The 20206-nt window shown below is 37.3% G+C and overlaps 1 protein-coding gene and 1 long non-coding RNA gene across 2 annotated transcripts in view; one reads left to right on the forward strand and one right to left on the reverse strand.

The window, feature by feature from the left end:
- GNAL (G protein subunit alpha L) overlaps nt 1-20206 on the forward strand; it is a 178568-nt gene that overhangs the window by 12856 nt on the left and 145506 nt on the right. The gene's annotated exons all lie outside the window — the stretch shown is intronic.
- The window catches only part of LOC144246514 (uncharacterized), a 41027-nt gene continuing 32322 nt past the window's right edge, over nt 11502-20206 (reverse strand). The window contains exon 3 of the long non-coding RNA XR_013340218.1: nt 11502-11557. This is a non-coding gene — a long non-coding RNA (uncharacterized LOC144246514). The remainder of the gene's footprint in view (nt 11558-20206) is intronic.

The following is a 20206-nucleotide window of genomic DNA, read 5'->3' on the forward strand; positions in this document are numbered from 1 at the left end:
CAGGGGACCTTCCTGTGGAGAAAACATGCATTTTATTTTAAAAGAATTTCCAGAATATATTGTGAGCATAAACTGTGGAGGAGGAAAATTTACTTGCAAGTATAGGAGCAGTTCTGTTTCTGATTTTGCTGTAGTATATAAAGATCTGAAATTCTAAGTCAGTGTAATGTGAAAGTATGTAAAACACATGCTTTTACACTAAAGCATAGCAAGTCTTGCTGTGACTGCAGGAATCCCAAATGTGAACTTAATTTTGTGGTGTCATCAGTCTGGAATTTACTGCTTAATTTGGAAGAGGAAGCTGAGATCCAGAAGCATGGCAGAAAATTTTCCTGAGTGCCTGATTTCTCAGTTTGAATTTGGCACATGCTATCAGAAGTGCTTCAGAAGTACTGAGTGGTTTTGTCTTCTACCAGTTTCATCTGGAGTCAAATGGTCAGCACTGATGAAGACTTACGAAGTGTTTTGTTTCACAGTCTGAATATATCAATTCCTTCAAGGAGAATAATCCTAATTTTTGTTTTAATGGTATTTTTGACACTTTGTACTTGGTTCGGTCCTTGAATATGTATGGAAGTGATGTTAATAATTAATTAATTTACTTATTTTGAGTCGAATTTATAGTTTTTAAGGGTACTCTCATTCTTAGCCCTAAAAGTGAAAATGCTGTATCTTTCCTGAAGCCTACAGAATGCAGCATGTAACTTCTGGCTCAACACCAGGGTGCTGAAAAAACTGGAGCAGATTTCAGAACAACAGATTTATTAAAATATTGGAGAAACTTTGCTTCTTTGCTTGTTTTCCTAATTTTCCATACTGGTCATAAGTATCCATTAGTATTCATGATAGAAAACTTTAAGCTGAGAGGTTAAAACATAATAGAATTAGCTGGATAATGTCATATAATGAATATCATTAGGAAGACTCAACTATAAGGATCAGTTGGGTTTGATTTTAACTGTAGTTGAAATGTCAAATATTCATGCACAAGTTCGGTACTCCATCATGAAGGATATCTGTCCAAAATTTGGTACGTGTGTTTTACTTCAACATGTGTTGTGTTGTCTTGGATTAAAGGACTGCTTCCTTTCTCTATTCCTCATTGTGTTCTCATTCTTTGCAGCATATGCAGCATAGAATAAATAATAGCAAATGCAACATGTTATCTGTATGTCATCTTTTCTTTTTTTATGTGGAATAATTCTTGCACTATATACAGAAGTCTTTAGTGTCTAGTATGGATTTTTCCAAGGAGTGGACCATTGATATATTTCCTCTTGTGCAGATGGAAAATAAAAGTATAAGTGGATCATGTCTAAATTTACATATGATTTAGTTTTCAACTGTTAGTTTAGATGTCTACAGCTTGGCCTAATTCTAAAAGTATTTTAGAGAGCTGTTAAAATAAGGTGCTACATTTGGTGTCCAAATTATTATGTTGATATTTACTCTAATTTCTGAAAACTGCTTCTCAGATTAAAAATATTACATCTTGAGAGTAGACAAATATAGCATTAATGTTGCAGCTGCATGACCTCCTCTGATGGTTACACATCCAAGATGTGAAAGCTCAGCTGTGAAGAAACTGAACTTTCTGGTACTGTTTTTATTGTCCCCACGCCACCATAACGGTCTGGGCCTCTCAGATACTTGTCAGACAGGTTCCCTGTCTTAATGCATGAGAATGTCTTAAAAGTACAGTGTTCCTGGCTTTCCTGTGTGCAATCTCCACTTCTAGTCCAGTGAAAAATGCTGACTGGTAGCAACTGTTAGTATCCTCTTGTCTCACTTCAGATAAGCATAAGAGGCAGTGTAGTAGAGGGTGTCCTGGCAGCAGCATGCCAGGTTGGAGTAACTGCCCCATTTTGCAGATTATCAGACTGCATTGCTGCTGCAGATTTCCATAACTGAAAACTCTCCATCTGACCAGCTTTGGGAGCCAGAGGCTAAGCAAAGAATGAGTTCCTTACTGCACCAAGCAAAGGTCTCTGAGCCTAGACAGATGGACACTACACTCCTGTGAGGGAAAACTTTGTCCCTGCCCCTTGCTGCTAATGCATGACAAGAGTACATGGGAAGAAAATTAGGCAGCAGCTCATTGTTGCAGTCAGTAATCTCATTTACCCCAAGATGAAGCAGATTCTTAGTTAATAAATTGGAGGTTACCAGGATTTTCTTGATATGGTCAAGTTCCTTCATCGTGCTCATGGCTTAAGTTTACCTTCTCTGGTTATAGAAGTGCTTATGTAGTAGTAACATTTTTATTACAAAATTTCTGTGTAGTTAATAGATCTACCTTTTTTCTTTAGAAAATGTGTGTGACTGTAAAAGTAACACTTCACAAATATTTCTGTGTGCAGAACAAGTTATTGAATGTGTCATATAGCGGGCTTGATAACAGTGTAGATTGGAAATTCTGTATTCCTTTATTGGGAAAAAATGGGATCCAAATCCTATCCAAAATAAGATGCATTTTTTTCTTATTATTTTAAATCACACATCTGCTCTGTTCCTCAGTGCTTGTCTTCTACCTGTTGTACTATGCCAGAACTAATGAATTCTTTGGGATCTTATCTAAGCTGACGTCAGTGTTGGATAAACTATGTCAGTAATTCAGAAAAAACTGAGTCACAGGGTATTGTAACTTTCGGCTGTTGCTGGTTGCTCTAAAAGAGCCAGCAAAATTATAAAGAAAGTTCAATTACTTGTTTACAGATGTGGACTAAATTAGTAAATTTAAATTTAGATTTGAATGACTATCTAAACAGATACTGTGTACTCAAAACAAAGCTATGATACTCAAAGCTGTCTCCACTTGTGTTCCCAGTTACCTGTGAAGAAAAGTGCTGCTGCACAGGAAGGGATTTGTGTGTGTGACCTGCCGTGCGGTGAAGCCAACTCCTCTGTGGCAAAAAGAGGCATACAGCTCTTGTTTCTCAAAGAAAACTGTATCTGCCTCTTGGCTCAGCCACATGTCTTCTTACACTAGTTTCCCCAGTTTATAGGTACCATTGTATCGCCTCTCTTTGCTCTTTTCTCACCATTTGCTTTGCCCTGAATGAAGCAGGATTCTGTAGCTAAACTACCATGGCTTTTCCTACAGCATGATTAGGACTGTTAATGTTTTGCAATTTGAAAAATTGGGAGTAAACTTGGAAAGAAAATTTGTGGTAATTTCATTATGATGGAAGCATGGATTTTAATTTTTTTAAACTTGGGAGTGCATGATGGTTAATTTCAATATCAGCTCATGAAATACCATATTCTGATGAAACTGTTGGTCTAGCATTTTTATAATGGTGGCCATTGTTTTTATTGCAGACTGAAGTAAATTCTCAGATTCCTGTTGGCTCTTTAGTAAAGAGTTGCAAACTTCACATGCCTTAGTAGATGTTCTTTATCAGTTTCCACGTCTTGCCTATGAATGAGAATATGCAAAAGTCAGATTTTGTTTATGGTTGTTTATATTTCAAGCCCATATATTTTTAGTCTTCTTCTGCCAGATGTAAGTTAAAACTTCTGCAAGATGTTCTCCCCACTAATGGTAGGAAATAGGTCCTTTTGGAAAGCCATATGGTCTTTAGGAGCACTTTGATGGAGTGAGGTGCCCTAGATTGGCACTCATCACACCATGTTAAAAGTAGATGCAGATGATGGAACACTGTGGCATTGCCCCAAAAAGGCAGGTGCAGTTTTCATAGACACAGGGATGTGAAGGCAAGTGCCAAGGACCTTATGTTAGATGGTGTCTCACTGTGTTAATACTCACGTTATACTCATAAGACTGCTAACTCCTTTAAATATTTCTTAAGCTATTTTGTGACATTATATGAGGAAGGCTTTCTTGCACCTTAAGTCGCAGATAAACCCATTGCCACCAAAACAGTAATTGCAAAGGTCACTGTAAATAGTCTTAGTGGAGAGGTGTTCTACAGGCTGCATTCAGTCTTTGTAGTTAAAGAGTGCTAACTGGTTAACTGTAGACATGGCAACAGCAGCTCTGAAGATAATTGTCAAAGTTTGTTAAAACTCGTGCTTTACTTTTCTTCAGTTTCCCACTCCCACCACACCCTGCTCCAGTTTACGCCACATTTTGGATGCAATGCTTACATTTCCATGTTGGTTCTTGGGTAGCAGATAACAGACATGCAATTCAATTATTTCCTTCCTGTCTCACAGTTTCTCCAACTTGGCCATTTTATTGGAACCTCTTGTAAGGAGAATCTTCTCTGGCTGAAGATAAATACTGAAGACATTGAGAGCTTTAAAACCAGTTCATGTACCCTTCATGTTTTCTGCAACTGCTGTTCTTGAAGCCCTATGGAAAGAAGGACTGAGTGGTGACTATCCTTGACTTAGTGTAAATGGTTTGAGTGGTGGCAGTATCCAGTGTTACTCAGGGTTACTCTATTAGGTCAGCCTCACCCTGTTTCTTGTAAACTAGTAAGTCTCACCAACTTTGTCTTAGACAAGACTCATGTTTATTCAAGGTGCATCTGATTTTTCTTTTGCCAGCTGTTCACCTTTCATCTCTTGAGTTTTCCTCCTGCTTTTGGGTTGCCAAATGAATCAGACGTAGGGGAGATCACCTTTACCCATCCACAAATTTAGTTATTAAATAAATAGACCCTTCTGCTGTGACTGATGTCTGAGTTGCCCTTCTGATACCCTGATTTGAACCTCATACAATGGAATTCACTGAAGGTATTATCCATTCTTTAGAGATAGAGAGATTGTCATCTGTTAAACTTTGTGTTGCAGTAAATCTTAGCCAAGATGTGGTAGATGTGATTCTAAAATCACATCACTTTTCAAGACACATGGCTTTATTCTTCTGGATACACCAGTGTGTTAAGCTTGAGGAAAGCTTGAGTATAAAGTGTTCCCATAGGTTCATCCCCTTTCTTTTTGAGCAATGTGATGTGCACATTCACTGGTGTGCACATTAACTGCAAACATCAGTCATTTGAAACTCATTCGTAATGAGCAAATAATAAACTTGGAGGTCTTTGGGTGGGTGTTCCTAACTTCATGAAATCTCCCTAAATTGTCTTCATTAAATACTATTTTGCCTTGAACTGATTTTGAGCTGATTCAAACTCAAAAAGGGATGTCGAGTTTTGAGAGAAAAAGCAAAGCTGAGAAACCTTTCAATTTTCTGATGCAGAAGGGATAGCATATTATAACTGATACCTGGATTAGGAAAGTTTAAATAAAAATATTTAAGGGGATGTCATGTTTCCTTAAAGATGTTGGAAAGCAGCAATTTGCCTTGGTAATATGAATATTGTCATTACAAGTTCTTGTCTTCTCAGGGGATCACATGTCCTTGACTACTACAGTTTTGTGTATATCAATTTACCAGCACTATAAATACAAATGTTCTGATACAGGCTTATTCTGCTACCAAAAGATGCAGCTGAAGAATTTAAGAAAAGTCTGTCCGCTCTGATAATCTATAAAATTTTATAAAAATTATCAGTGCTTTTTTCTTCTGATTTAAAAAATGTAAAATGTTCTTGTCCTGTTATATTTTGAGAAAACTTATGACTAATTGACTGCTTGAGACTTTGTTGTTGTTTTAAATTTGTGAACAGATTTGTTTATCAATATAGCATGTGTGACATTTTAGTGGTGATGTTAATGAAACAGTGTTACTGTCACTAGGAATACTGGACTATTTTCCAAAATTTTTATGGTTGTGTGGACCACTAAGATGATTAGGAGGAGGCTTCTCTTTCAGTAAAACTTGGATGCATAAATTGTGTATAAACATGGCAGGAGGAATGAGATTGGTGCAGATTCTCAGCTGTAGACTCTCAGTTTAGGACATTTTAGCTAGTTTGGAGAGTCTCCCTGCTTGATTTGTCCCTGAATTCTCCCTGTTTTCACCCTTTCATGGCTTTCAGAGGGAGTTAAGAGTGATAAGCTGCAATGGGATAAAATACCCAGAAGTGAGACTGACTGGAGAATGGTTTGCAGTTGAGTGTTGCTCTCACCAGGTTCTTGAGGAATTCCTGCATTCTTTGCATTTTGTCTTTAATCCTCGCGGTGGCAGCAGACGCCAAGAGAAAGGGAGCCAGCCGAGTGCTGCTGACCTGCGATTTAATTAGTTAAAATGAGCGTGCTCGTACTTACACTTTCAGCTTTTGTTTCCAGTGAGAAAACTCAAAAACAGAGTGAATACTTCATCATCTGCCATGTCAGTTTTTATGAACTTCTGAGAGACATTTAGCTGGAAGAAATATATTTCTTCTTCTCCTCTCCATCCCCACACCAGCAGCTAAAGGCAGCATTTGTGAAGATCGTGAGCTGCTGAGAAAACTTTCATGGCAGGGTTGAAGTTTCAGGTGTCCAAAATGTTATCCAAAGACTATTGCAGTTTTTGAATGGTGAGGAATTTTGTTAACCCCAGCCCTAGTGCCAGCACTCTTGTTGTCCAAGGTACTACCTTGCTGTAGTCGTTCATAAATTTGCACACAAAGTCAAGGTCTGTCTGATGGATTCCTGTTGGAAACAGAGAGACAGTGTCAGGCATCCAGTGAAACCTATCAACACAAGGCAAAGAAAGAAATACCAAATGTTAGTAATGAGGTACTGGTAACCAAATAACTGAAAAGTCATTAATACACTGGAAAGTTGACTGCAGGTTTTACACTGTGCTAATTAAAGAAGGTAGATAGAACCAACTTTTGCTATCTGAAACAGCCTTTTCCAAAATAGCATCATAGGCAAATATTTTACTGTAGACTGACTTGATAATGTGAGTGAACAGTTATTTCAGGGTAGAAGTGTTGGTTTGTAAGCCAGCACAGGATGGGTTCATTTCATGTCATCTGCCTGACCTCAGAATCACACATCAGTTTCTTGAGATCTTTTTTCACCTGACCAAAAGTATCAAGTATTTGTTCTGCCTTCAGTGTTTCCTGTCCATTCTGTGAAGCTCTTGTCATATATATCAATCTTCCGGAACTGATGCCAGTATTACTGAAATTCATAAAGTACCTAGAAGAAGAAAATAAGATAGGAAAACAAACAACAGTTTATATGGAAAACAGCTAGTCTGTACTTTTTGCATGACTACTTCTGGTATCTGACCTGAAATTGTTTAATTTCAGGAACAATTTAGGTGTTCCTTACTCAAGTAAGGATGAAAATATGCACTGTATTCCAGTTAGAAGATTCAAGAACTGGAAAATGGGTAATAAATATTTAAGTGAGGGCATTTTCAGTATCTCAGAAGTGGGCTAAAAGGCCAATTTAATGGCTCTACCTTCCTGAGCTGTTTAGGGTATAATGAATTTTAAAAGAAATACAAATTGAAGGGATAGACCATTGTGCCTATAGACATCTTCTTTATCTTTGCATCTTTAGTTATTTGAAGTCTTTTTTCAAATAAATTTGAGAGCTCAAGGTGGAAGTCTCTGCAGAACTAGTTATAGGACTAGAATAAATAGTTACTGTATGAGAATCAAGAAGATTTTTTGCTTCTCATTCCATAAAGGGCATTAAAATACTACCAGAAAGAAGAACTATATGTTCTGTTTTCATATTGGTCTTACAGGGAGCATGCATCAAGGCCAACACAATTAAAAAAGGTGCATACTTTCTAAAATGAGAACTTATGTATGAGCCTAGGCTGCATCCGGAAGAGGACAAGCTCATGTGTGCAGCTTTTCATTTTCAGTCATGCAAGTTTAAGAGCTATACCAGGAATTATCCAAAAGATCACAGTGTTGGATCTTGTAACTACAGTGTAACTCAACAACTGGCAGATCACCTTACCTTTTCATAATACTTATTTTGCCTTCTTGCCACTGTCTCATTCAAGAAAATTTTTGAAGCTCAATAGCCTTGCTTTATGTTGTTAAATGTGGTAGATTTATGAACTTCCATTACCCAAATCACTACTTGTATTGTAAGTGTTAATGATGGGATTGCCCTTTCATGTAAATATAAATATAATATAGTCTACTGACCTTCACTGCTGAAAAAGCACTATTTGGTGCAGTGTGATTATAGAACAGAGTACAAATAAAGTACTCTTTCTTTCTTGGTGACTGAGATGGATATTCTTTTCCTTTGTTCATCCTGTTAATTACACAGTGTAAAGCAAGAGAACTTACATTAGACCAGTTGGGGTAGTTGGAAGTGGGTAAACTGTTGTGTACATAAGGATTTGTGTGTTTTATGGTCAGAGCCTTGCTTTTATTCTACAACCCAATGTATTGCAGAAGCTGAACCACCTTTGAAGGAATGCAGAAGTGTGGTTGGGTTTTTTTTTCTCTATGATCAGAAAAGGGGGAATGATTTGATACTGGGATTTTTTTTTTTTTCTTTGAGCACATTGTTTGGTTTGCTTTGTTTTTTGCTGAGAGTTTTGAAAAACCTTTGAAGAACCCTGCAGGGCAACCTAAGACTGCATTCAAGAAGAGATATGGTCATAGAAAATGTCCTGTCCAAGGACAGTCTGACACACAGTGTCCTAGACTGAAAATTCAGAGGGAAAATGACAAGATGCAGGAGTTCAAAAAAGTAATCTGTAACATGAATTTTAGGAGAATTGATTTCTCTGTGAAGCACCTTGGTACATACACTGGGCTACTTATTTTGTAGAAGGGGCTGCTGCTTTGTACTTGTGAGGGGGGAAGGGGAATGGTGGGCACTTGTGGATGCAATAAAACTAGGCCAGCAGTTGGTGCATTTATCGAATAGTGGGGGTTTTAATGAATGTTCGGTGTTATTGAAAGGTGCAGAAAATAAGACATATTTGCTGCAGTCAGTTATAGGTACTTGTGTCTGTATAGTCTTTGGAGGCTGTATGGTTCTCTAGATGGGCCATAGCACTTCAGCCTTCTGTATGAAATTACATACTTTCTTTTGCTAGCATCAAAATATTACTTTATTGCCCTGTGATGCTTTTATTTTAAGACTGCACAACACATGCAACCTCTAATTGTTGAACAGCACCAATTCACAGTATTTGTAACATGGATCAGATAAAAAACAATTCCCATGTACAGTAGGTATATACTACACAAAGAGTAATTGCTTAAGAAGCAGGCTGGTTGCTTCATCTATTATGTATTTTGCATTTAAAACTTTGGGGTTTTCAAACCACAATGTTTCAGTGGTATTAGCAACATTCAAAGACTGATATTGCTTATGGGTGGAGTCAAAAAGATTTCTGTACAAAATATTGGCAGTTGAGTCTGGCATGATTCACTTTCCAGGCTAAGTAAGCAAATCCATTTTAATTGACATAGAATGTTATGTCTTTCGTGGCTTACAGAGTGTTACCAAATAGTTAAGGGCAGATGCAATGATTCCCCACTTTGTTACTGTACAATAAAGTGAATGTGGACACTTTTTACTTTGTGGGGTCTTGCTGTGCCCAAAAATAAGTTTTTGAACATATTATTCTCTCTTGTATGGTGTTGCATGCTGAGGAAATTTTGTCAGCTGTTGAGAGCTTTGGGTAATAAAGGTCTAAGCTGCATCCTTCTGCAGCATGTCTGTCACTAAGTTGAAAATGTTTTTATATACAGCCATTTGACAGCATCTATTAAGATCTCCATCACTTTCTTAGGCTATTCCTTTGGAGAGGATGAGTTGGAGTAAGTAAACAAAGACTTTGGGTCTATTTTGAGATCTCTATATAAACATATGGTCTTCTGTGTCTTTAAGATTCTTTTAGGCATGAGTCGGGACTTTAGTGTAAGAACTGAAAATATTTTTATTAGGTAGGAGTGGTCTTGATTTAGAGTTGGAGTATTCTTTTGCCTATGGTACAGATAAATTCAGTTTTTATGTCTGTAAAAGATATATATATGGAAGTATATTTGATATAGTAAACTAATTTCTGTTTTAAAATGTAATGAAATCCTTAAAAGGCTGTCTAGCTGCATCATTTTTGAAGGACAAAAAAATACTGACTAACATTAAGAAATCTGGTTTAGGTTATCTGTGTCACAGTCACTGAGCTCATGTCCTTTCCCCTTCCTTTTGTTAATCATTCCCTCATGAACTCCAGTCATCCATTTGGTTCCAGGAGGGATCGGTCAATTCTCCCTGAGTTAAAATGTGGGATCTATAAACTGCAACTCTTAATGTCTGTCTTGTGTCCAGATTTTTGAGACTATATTCCTTGTAGAAGAAAGAGGATTCCAACCCCTGACTGAAGAGTCTTTGTAAGGCACAGCATTGTCTGTTACAAAGAAAAAAATATCCTGGAGAATATATTTTTAAAACCATGAACATACCTACGAGTCTGCTTGTCTCTCTTCTGCTTTCCTTTATAGCCCTCTTCTTCTATGATAAATCTGTTGGGTTTTTCACAATCGGCACACATCATCTTGTTTTCTTGGGGTTTTTTTAAATTTTATTTCAGTTTTCCTGCAGAAGAACTTCTCAGCTCCAGACTCTGCTTTTGAATGTTTTTTGGAAGAGTGCCTTTTACAAATCCACATTGCCCTTTGCTGGAAGTAGAGCAAGGGTTTACTGAGCTCTACAGCTTCCTTGGCACTCCTTCGGCTGTCTTTGAATATTTGTATTTAGTAAACCTTTTTGGTAGTCATGTGAGCAGACTAGAGCATTAGAGCATAAGAGGCTGTAAGAATTAGCTACACAGGATGATTTGAGTAATCCATCAAAATTTACAGAACCTTTACCTTTTAGGGGATTATATGCCGTGTTCCTAAAAATGTTGTGGTTTTGTGTTTTTCAGTTATGACAGTACTAAAGCAGTCAGTCTGGTTGTATTTCTCATTAATGTTGAGTCATACATTTTAATAATAGCTCTGTGTTTAGAATTTCCTATGATTTTGTACTTTCTATAGTAAGAGTGAGGTAGGCGAATTAATCTTTAATTTGATTATGTGGCTATAGACCTCAGATAAATTTGCTAGATAAACTGTGCGTGTTACGAGAGTGCTCTATTTGTCTTATGTAATCATGAAGTTGCTATTAGTGCTTGTTACAAAAAAGGTATTTTTAAAGACTTGGTATCTGTAGAATGAACATTCAAATAAATACATGAAGAACACTGCAGGTACAGTTCAGCAAAATGTGAAAGTCGATGAAGAAATGGTACCATTTTAATTTTTCTAGGTAAATTATTCACAAAATGCCTTCATTTTTTTCCCTTTTTTTATGACACCTCCACTTTCTTCCCCTGTCCCCAATATTATAACACATGCATTTCAACTTTTTTTGGATCCTTATAATTTGTGAACATTTGCACTATTCACACTTCCCACACTTGTCAATCTCCAGTAAAAACGCCTTCATAAGGTAGATATTATACAATTTAAAATATAAAATCCCCTTTACAATTATTTGTTATAGCTGTCTTCAGCTTCACTGGGGTAGCAGCAGCGAAATAGTTCCCACTTACTGATTTTTCATCATGCAGCTCTAGCAGTATCCCCAAATCCATTTTTAGCATGGGTGGCTGGGACTTGGGGAAGTGGGAGAAAGGAAGATGTCCAAGGAGCATCTGGGGTTGTAGGATGGAGTTGCTTCTTCATTTGGTTATGGGCGTGCTTCTTTTTTTGGTCTTGGAAAGACATAAAATTCACAGTAAATAAAATGATAGTAGAGGAGTGAAATGAGAGCCACATAGGTAATATTAAAACCAGAAAAAGACAGTCTTGCCTTTTTCACAGGATATTGCTATGTGCTTTGTTCCTATTTCTTCACATAATGAGAAGGAGGTGAACTGTAAGCAGAGAAGTCTCTTCTGCCTAAAAATGGTATTTTAAAAATCCTCGTTTGCAACCCTTACATTCATTGCAGTTGAGAGAAAATAATTTTCACTGGTATTGGTAAAGTGAGGTCTTTTTTCTACTGTAGCCTGAGCCTTTTCTTGTGTTCGCTATAAATGTGACACTCATTGTAATGACTAAGCGAACTAATCTCTTTAATCAACTAGTCAGATGAAATCCTGACTACTTAGGACCCCTTGGGAGAATAGCATGTGCTGAAGCCTGTTTGTGAACCTGCAAAAGGGTGCAGTTTACATGCTTTTCTTCATTACAATCCATGCCAGTGAATGCAGGTGGTGTCACCCAGCTTCTTCCTCCTGTCATACACAGCTGAGCAACAAGGGTAGCGCTCTAACCAGCACTGTGGGAATTCAGACTGTGGATCAGTTTTCCATTCCAGCCTAAATAACAGACAAATGTACTTTCTTGAGATCTTAGCAGCGTCTTATCAAAGTTGTAGGGTGTTCTTTTTTTTTCCTTTTTCTTTCTTTTTTTTTTTTGTGTGTGTGTACACCCCCTTATTTTAAATACACTCCCATACCATTTTACTTCACTCTCTCCACTACTACAGCCCACCTCAGGGTTATAAAAAGGGATTTCCAGAAACAGGTTTTCTATCTTGAGGATCTTCTGGCATTCACTGCTGCAAGAGAAGTGGCATGATTGATTCTTAGGGAGCTTAAAGACAGTCTTGGAGCTGAAGAGGAAGTAGATCTGTTGCAATAATAGCTTAAATACTGCAATAAGGCCCTGAAATTGTTTTATGTTCCTGGGAGCTCAGTACTAGTGATGCAAAACTGAAGGCTTAAGGATTGCAACAGCCTTGGAGGGAATGGTGTATGTGTATGAGTAAGTAGTAAGAGGATTTTTAAAAGGTCATGGGAAACCCAAGGCAGTCCATCAAACAGCAGTGACTAAGGACTACTGAGAACCCCTCTATGAAACTCATGACTTAGATGGCTTTTCTTAGCTGCTCTGCCTTCTACCCAAGTTCCCTGGGACAGCACAAGATGGGCTGTTAGCAATAAAGTTATTCCCATGCTTTGATAATTAATAACTCTTGTATGCATGTGTCTGGGGTGTGGGGGTAATATCCAAAAATGGCAGTAGACCATCTGTATCAGGATTTCATAACTGTTTTTTTGTGAGGCCCTCCACTCTGTGGATGGCTGGCCATCCAAACTGCCCCTTAAGAAAGGCATGTGGTGAGCCATGTACCAGCTGAAAACGGCCTTACATTGCACTACGTGATGTGTGCCGTGATTTGGGAGTACTGGTCTGTGATTAAGATTTAATGTTTCACTGAAAAAGTACTTTCTGACCACCTGAGAATGTTCAGTTCTGCCACAGATTAATATTGTAACTTTTCATGAATGGCTGTGCATTTGCACAGTATGTGAAACTGGGGTGGTATCTTTCCATGAATTCCATGAGAAAGATATTATTGGTACTGTTACTGACTTTGAGTTTTGAAAATAAATCTAGGAGCCATGTCCAGATAGCAGCATGATGGTACATTTTCTGTTTATGAAGGACTCTTCTCAGGTACCAGTCCTTTATAAAATTTTGAGAAAGTGGCTGAAAATGTCTCATGGAAGTAGTATGAAAATTAATGTTATTAAAGCTATGGTTTGTTTTTTTTGGGAAATGGTGTGTGTTTGCAGACCCTGCATAAATATGTGATATGTCAGGTGCTGTGGTTATGTTGGGTTTTAAAAATATGGTATCAGTTGCAGCTAATACTCCTCTTCAATAGGAAATAAAATCATCTTTGGTACACATTTCTACTCAAAAAGGTTCATCTTCATAATGTTACAGGATGTCACTTAGAAAAGCAATAATTTATAAAAAGACTGAATAATTACAAACCTTATAGTCATATTTTACAAAGGGGAAGTTGCTAATAGTCCTCCAAGTTAATAGCTGGGGTTAATGTGTATTTTTTAATGGGACAGATTTATTTTCATGAGAGCCAAAGTTCTTTCTATCGTAGACTGTGAATTCCATAACGGAATACTAAGGAGTTAAGAAGGAAACATGATGAAATGTTGGTCTTTGCATACAAAAGAGGATTTAAGTCATGAACTCCTGACCTTGTGATCCTCAATTACTTATCCCGGGTGAGGTAAATCTGTTCTACTTTAATGTTTTTATTAATGTGACTTGGAATGAATGCTAGCATTCTTTACTCTTAAAACATGTTTAAGGAAAATAACTCTGGATTAAAAAATACTAGATCTTTAAATTTTTAGTCCAAGTTTTTTTGTATAGCCACTTTCTAACAAGAAAAACAGTTTTTAGAGAGGATTGGTTGTTGTTTTACAGGGCACACTGAACCTTGACAGTGGTACACTGAGAGCTGATGGCCAAGTATATTAGAATGTTACCTAATAAACAATATATTTATGTCACTGTTATGACTTGGCTTCTGTGAAGAGCACTGTAAAGGCTCAGTGCAAGGGTTAGCCAGTGGTTGCATTAACCCATCCTCTGCAGGTATTGCAAACCATCCAAACACACCACCAATTTTTACCAGATTTCCTATAAAATGTAGGTCTTGTCTTCATTCCTAATGTATCTTCTCTTTTACTAAAAATCAGAGAAAAATCAGACTCATGTTTTATTTTCTTAAGTGTCCTTCTGCTAACCATTTTTGAACATCAGGGCTATTTCCATGTACTGAGGTATGTTTGTCTTTATTATTTGAAACCCAGTAAGAAAAGCAGTGCAGATATGTTTATGCAACTGCAAATTAGTCCCCACTTTAGAGAACTTATTTGTAGGTCTCAGGGTTCAGAGCTTCTTTAGTAACATGTGAACTTACGTGAGGAAGGAAGAAGGCAAATGGAAATGAGTGCAAGAGCAATGCATGTTAGTATCACTGAAAATTAACTTCTGACCTAGCAAAGCACCCAATTTTTAAATCTTGTTTTTCAAGTGATAAATCATGCTGTTGTAAAAGCCAAATGTATTTTTTGGTGTGCTCTAGCTCAAGGTCTGCTTTAAGTTAGGGTTACTTAACTTGTCATTCTGAATGCTTGTGTAATGTTTCATTAAGTGTTTAGAATTCACAAAGCATGGCATGCGTTTGCTTTACTGAGCTGTGGAAATCTCTGCAGGAAAGTAAGTGAAGAGACAAGAGGAAATAAAATTGTCAGATCCTAGGATCTGACCTAATGTGACCAATTGGTAGTTCCATCAATTAAATTGCAGATAGTGTTTGCAAGACAGACTATTGGATTTTTGCTGTGGACTGGGAATGTCATATTTTTGTGTCTAAGATAGCAAAGAATTCTTGTGTTTGGATTCTTTGTTTCATAACATTAACGCAGTAGATCTGCACGTATTTTAGCAAATATCACTGGTCTGAAAGCTATTTTTGTCAAATGTTGGAAATGTGTTTTAACAATTCCCAAAGACTGCTTTGGAAGAAGTTTAAATAGGCTGTCATAACTCACATGTCAGTTAACAACTTAACATCCTTGAAGTCTTTCTTTAACAGTTTTTGCATGAAAAACTTAACTTTTATGAACAGAAATAAATACAATTGTTCTCATCTGAAAAGTCAAGTGAACATAAGCATGAGAAACAACTCCCTTGAGAGGCAGCACATCTCTAACAGAAGAGTGCCAGTATGCTGGTGTGAATACTCAGGGCAGTGATAAAACTCTTTCTAACTCATTTTCCCATTCATAAATTGAAGCTAATGACATTTTCTCACTTTCTTTTTAAAGGAAAGTGCTAGGCCACTCATAACCATTAATATTGTGAGCACAGAGCTTGTGCTCACTTAAAACACATGAGGACTGTTCTTTGTGTGTTCCTGGTTGATGTCTGCAAGAACACTTGCTTTTATGCATTGGCATAAGCAGCTTGCTGAATCCTCTCTTGGCTGCCCTTTAAATAAGAAGCTCCTTACAAGCTCCCTATATTGCTGTAGTTCTGTCAGTCTGATCCTCGGGTGTCTTTTGTGGGGGATCTTTGGCAGGAGCCAGGGATTTGGTTAGGATAAGCTCCTGTATGACTTCGCACACCACAATTTGTACAGATTTCCCAGGTGGAAGGTGATGAACATGTACATTAATCCTACTTACACAGTGAGGAAAGGTCTGCATGACAGAAGGCTGGGATATGGTGCTAGGAACCATTTTAACAGTGCTTTGGAGAGCGATTGGTAGTTCTGAGGCTTCTTGGAACACTTGTCCACACCATTTATGTGGATTTCACAAATACCAATAAACTGATGTGCATAGCAGCTAACTGAGAGGAGATTTTAGTAGCATAAGCACCTGGAAACTGAATCTCATAGACTCTAATGATCAACTGTTTGTTAAATTGTGGTATGGGTTATTTGGGGTTTTTTGAGATGCACTATATTTATCTAGTTTAGGGCTCCTAAGACTTTCCATGCTTTCTGGTAAGCACTTTGAAATACATGTTGCATTTTATGTATTGAGCTCATGATACCTATATATAAGTGGCATGGCTGCCAAGTCTAGCATCTGGGACACAAAAAAACCCCAAAACAAAACAAAAAATCCACAAAAAAAAAAAAAAAAAAAAAAAAAAAAAAAAAAAACCCACCCACATCCCGAAAAGTTGAGATGAAGGCTTGGTTTAAAATAATTGCTGAAATTCACACTGAAATCCTATGAAATTAGAAGAGAGAGTATTTTTCATGTTCTGTTTTGTTTTGAAGAAATGTTCAATCGTTTTAATGACTTTTGCAGTTCATAAACTCAGTCATGACAACTTTGCAAGAGAGGAATCAAGAGTCGTAAAGCAAGTATCCCTTACAGCATAACACTTGTTCATTCCCAGAGGAAGTCAGTTTTATGCTTAGCATAAGGAAGGTATCCTGCTGGGAAAAATAAGACATTGCCATTTAGTTGGACATTGCATCATAAAACAGATTCATCAGGGAGAATGTTATGGAGGGAATTAAAAGTCACACAGGTACTCTAAGTTTAGAAGACTCTGTGTCTTACTAATTCTTGTATTTGTAGTAAAATAAACTTATGAGACATGCCAGATCTTGCATCATCTTGACATGAGCTTCCAGAAACATTCTTGATATATAGCACAGTCATGTCAGTGTGACCAAAATGCTTTCTGTTTCCACTTCTCTAACCTCCTCCTGCACTGTGGTGTCTGTGGTTGCCACAAAAAAAATGCCATCTCACAGGACGTCGCTGAGCTGATGTTCACTGCTTAACAAGGTACTTGTCAGTCTCAGGTCCATAGTTTATCAAATGCAGTTCCACTCACTTTTCCATTAGTCTCTCCTTCCAGAAATAGCCTGTCTTTTTCTTTGCCCAAGTTCTGGCGGACATCACTCCTACCCAATCTGTCCTCCATAGTTACCAGTTCTAAGTTTTCTCTACCTTTTTATACTAATCTGCATTCCCAGGTTTTTTTTTTCTTTTAACAGCCCCTGTTCTGCCTTTTGATGATACCATTTCAAAGTCCATGACATCTGAACCTTGCACAGAAGACATGGGGAGTATATGTTTTTTCCAGACTTTCCTGTTCCCAAATCATCTGCAGTTTTGGGAATACAGAATTGCTCATGGGTTGAAGCATTACACCTAGGGAAAGCAAGTATGTACAAAGCAGGTGCAACATTCTTCTCTTTCTTGACACCACTTCAAAACAAAAAAGCTTGGAAAATTGGCTAATTTTGGCAGATTTTCATATGGATAGCAGATGGGTCCCATGATCTTAAAGTGTACATTGCCCTGCAGACTTCCAAATCTTGACTTAAAGCATATGGATGATCAAACTTGATTATGTTGTGTTCATGAGCTTTTAGTTTGATTTTAATGTCATCAGAGTACGTTAAACCAAGCAAAGCAAACTATTTTCTCTAGGTTCACAGAAGTGATCTGTTTTGGCTAAATTTTACAAAAGGCTCAGTCTGACATGACTCCCAGCACAGAACACTTCTGCACAGCAGCTAACATTTGGTGAAGTCACAAGCAATTGATAGCAGGGTCTTCTAATGGAAGTTGTTGGACAATCTTATTAATAGGCATGCTTGGAAGCCTTGCTACTGATTCCTCGCAAGAGCTCCTTAACTTGAGGTGCCCTAGGTGTTTTCTACTGCAATATGTATATTTTCTATAAAACTTAGGTAGCTAGTCATCGATGACAGCCACTGAACTCCACAGTTACACTGCTTATGCAGCAGTATGGATGTGTAATGCAGTTGTCTGTCTAATTTTTAAAGCCTCAGCATTGGTAAGGTTTTATTGTCAGACTTAGGACCGTAAAAAGTTTAGGAGCTACTTTTAAATGTCTGCTGTTAGGCAGTTCACTGAAATTTTCAAGTTGTTTTTTGTAGTTTGGTGATGAATATGTTTCATGCAGTACTGTTAGGAAGTCTGCATTAAAAAGGAGACACTGTTTGGGTTGAGATGTCAGCTGTAACGTGTCACTAATGATGACAGCCTGCATATCCCCCTTAGTCTAGGAACCACAGTCTTAACTGTTTTAATCCAGGACACAACTTCCTGTCTGCGGGGCAATTCAGTCTTGGAAAATTTCAGGTGTTTGTCAGTATTTGAAATAATTATCTTCATAATAAACTTGAATCTGTGCTTACATCCATCAAAGTAGAAGAAAGATCAGGTTTGCTGTTGGAGCAGTGCAGATTAGGCTTATGATGATGGGCTTTCTTGATTAACTGTTGAAAAGTTCCATTTGGTTGACATATTCCATACACTATTATGAAATTCAGAGTATGCTCTGCAAAGACATTTGAATTGCCATGGTTGGACTTAGAGGAAAATAATAAAAATACAGGGTTAGAGAAGACCTTTCAGATGGACCTCCCTGATAAAGAGCTATATTTAAACTCTACCTGACAAACATTTTTCCAGCTTGTTCTTGATAATCCTCCAGTTGTTGATCTTCTGAATTAACCTGTTGCAGTCCTTATGTGATTCTTGTAAGTAAGCCTTTTCCTGGTATCAAGCTGAACTCTCTTGCTACAAATTAAGATAAATATTTCCTGTTCTCTCTGACTGAACTGATCAGTATCTTCTTTGCAATAGTCTCCTGCATTTTAAAAAGTATTTTGTATTTGTCTCAGGTTAATCTCTTTTATATAAAACACAATTTGTTCAGTCTTTCTTTACAGGTAGGGTATTTTGTACATGCTGCAGTTTTTGAACACTGTTCTCCACAACTGATTTGAGAAAGTCAAGTTCAAACATGAACATCAGCTCATGTTAGTAAGTCCTGTAAAGTGTATTAAAGAGCTATATCCTCTACCCACTCCTGGAATATCCTCCTTTCAGTTAAAAATCTGTGTTTAACAATCAGGATTAAACTTTGGGCCCTGTCCCACCTGTTACTATACAACCACTCCAGTATTACTTAAATTATTGAAATGCTATGTAAACAGCAGTTTGACCTCTTGGCTCCTATGACTCTTAATTTTTGACTGGCATATTAGAGAAATTGTAAGTGGGCTGATCAAACTAAGTGCAGAACTGAAAGCTTCTTCCCCACTTGAACACTGTTGATTTGGACAGCAGTCTAGGTCACAGTGAGCTTGAATTACTTTATGTTATCAAACTTGCACAAAACCCTGCATGATGGATTAGGAAATTCCTAGGAGGAAAAAGCCCTGTATCTGTGATATGGATCCTTATCTATGTTGATATATTCAGTGAGTTTTGAAAGATAGCAAGACTGTTCATTTGTTCACTCTATAGTCCTTATCTTTATCTGACATTAGTTCAGTTTCTATATTCTTGACTATGGAGGGGAATTTCTCTTTCCTTTTTTTAATTACACTAACATAATTGGAATTCAGGCATGTAATTTTGTCATTTAAGGAAGTCTTTGTGATTATGCAGAAGATTTGGTTAGAGACAAAATATAATTGTCTTACATGCTATTGTTTGTGGTTTTTTGCCTTACTCGAGGTACCCAGCTGGTGTGTGCTGCTTTCAAGTTCATTAACACATTTCCTGCCTTGGCAGGAACCTCAGGCACTGGTGATACACTTGACCTTGCTGTTGTTCCTAGAAGAACTTAGAGTTAGGACTTCTGCTCTTTTCTGACATGCTCTCATAGATCAGCATGTCATGTTTATCGCCTGTGGAGCAGAGCAAGCACTAGAAGTGCACTCTGGACTCTCTGAGCTAATTGCCTTGAATGATTGTGATTACATGAGTTTGTAATGTTGTTCTTGCATTGCAATCCTCTGCTTCTTTAGGCACATGAGATTCTGTATAACCACCCTTCATTAATCATCGCTGCAGGTGGTTTTATCTGATTTCTCTTTTCTTTTAAAGTTATGATTTTTTTTTTCCCATAATGGCACTTCTTTCTTCATTGACCCTGTGTCCATATCTTGAAAATTTTCTTATTTTGAACATTTTTAGTATACTATAATTTCATGCCAGTGCAATTAAAAGAAAATAAACACA

This window comes from Lonchura striata, chromosome 1 (assembly GCF_046129695.1).
Source record: "Lonchura striata isolate bLonStr1 chromosome 1, bLonStr1.mat, whole genome shotgun sequence".
Taxonomy (NCBI): Eukaryota; Metazoa; Chordata; class Aves; order Passeriformes; family Estrildidae; genus Lonchura; species Lonchura striata.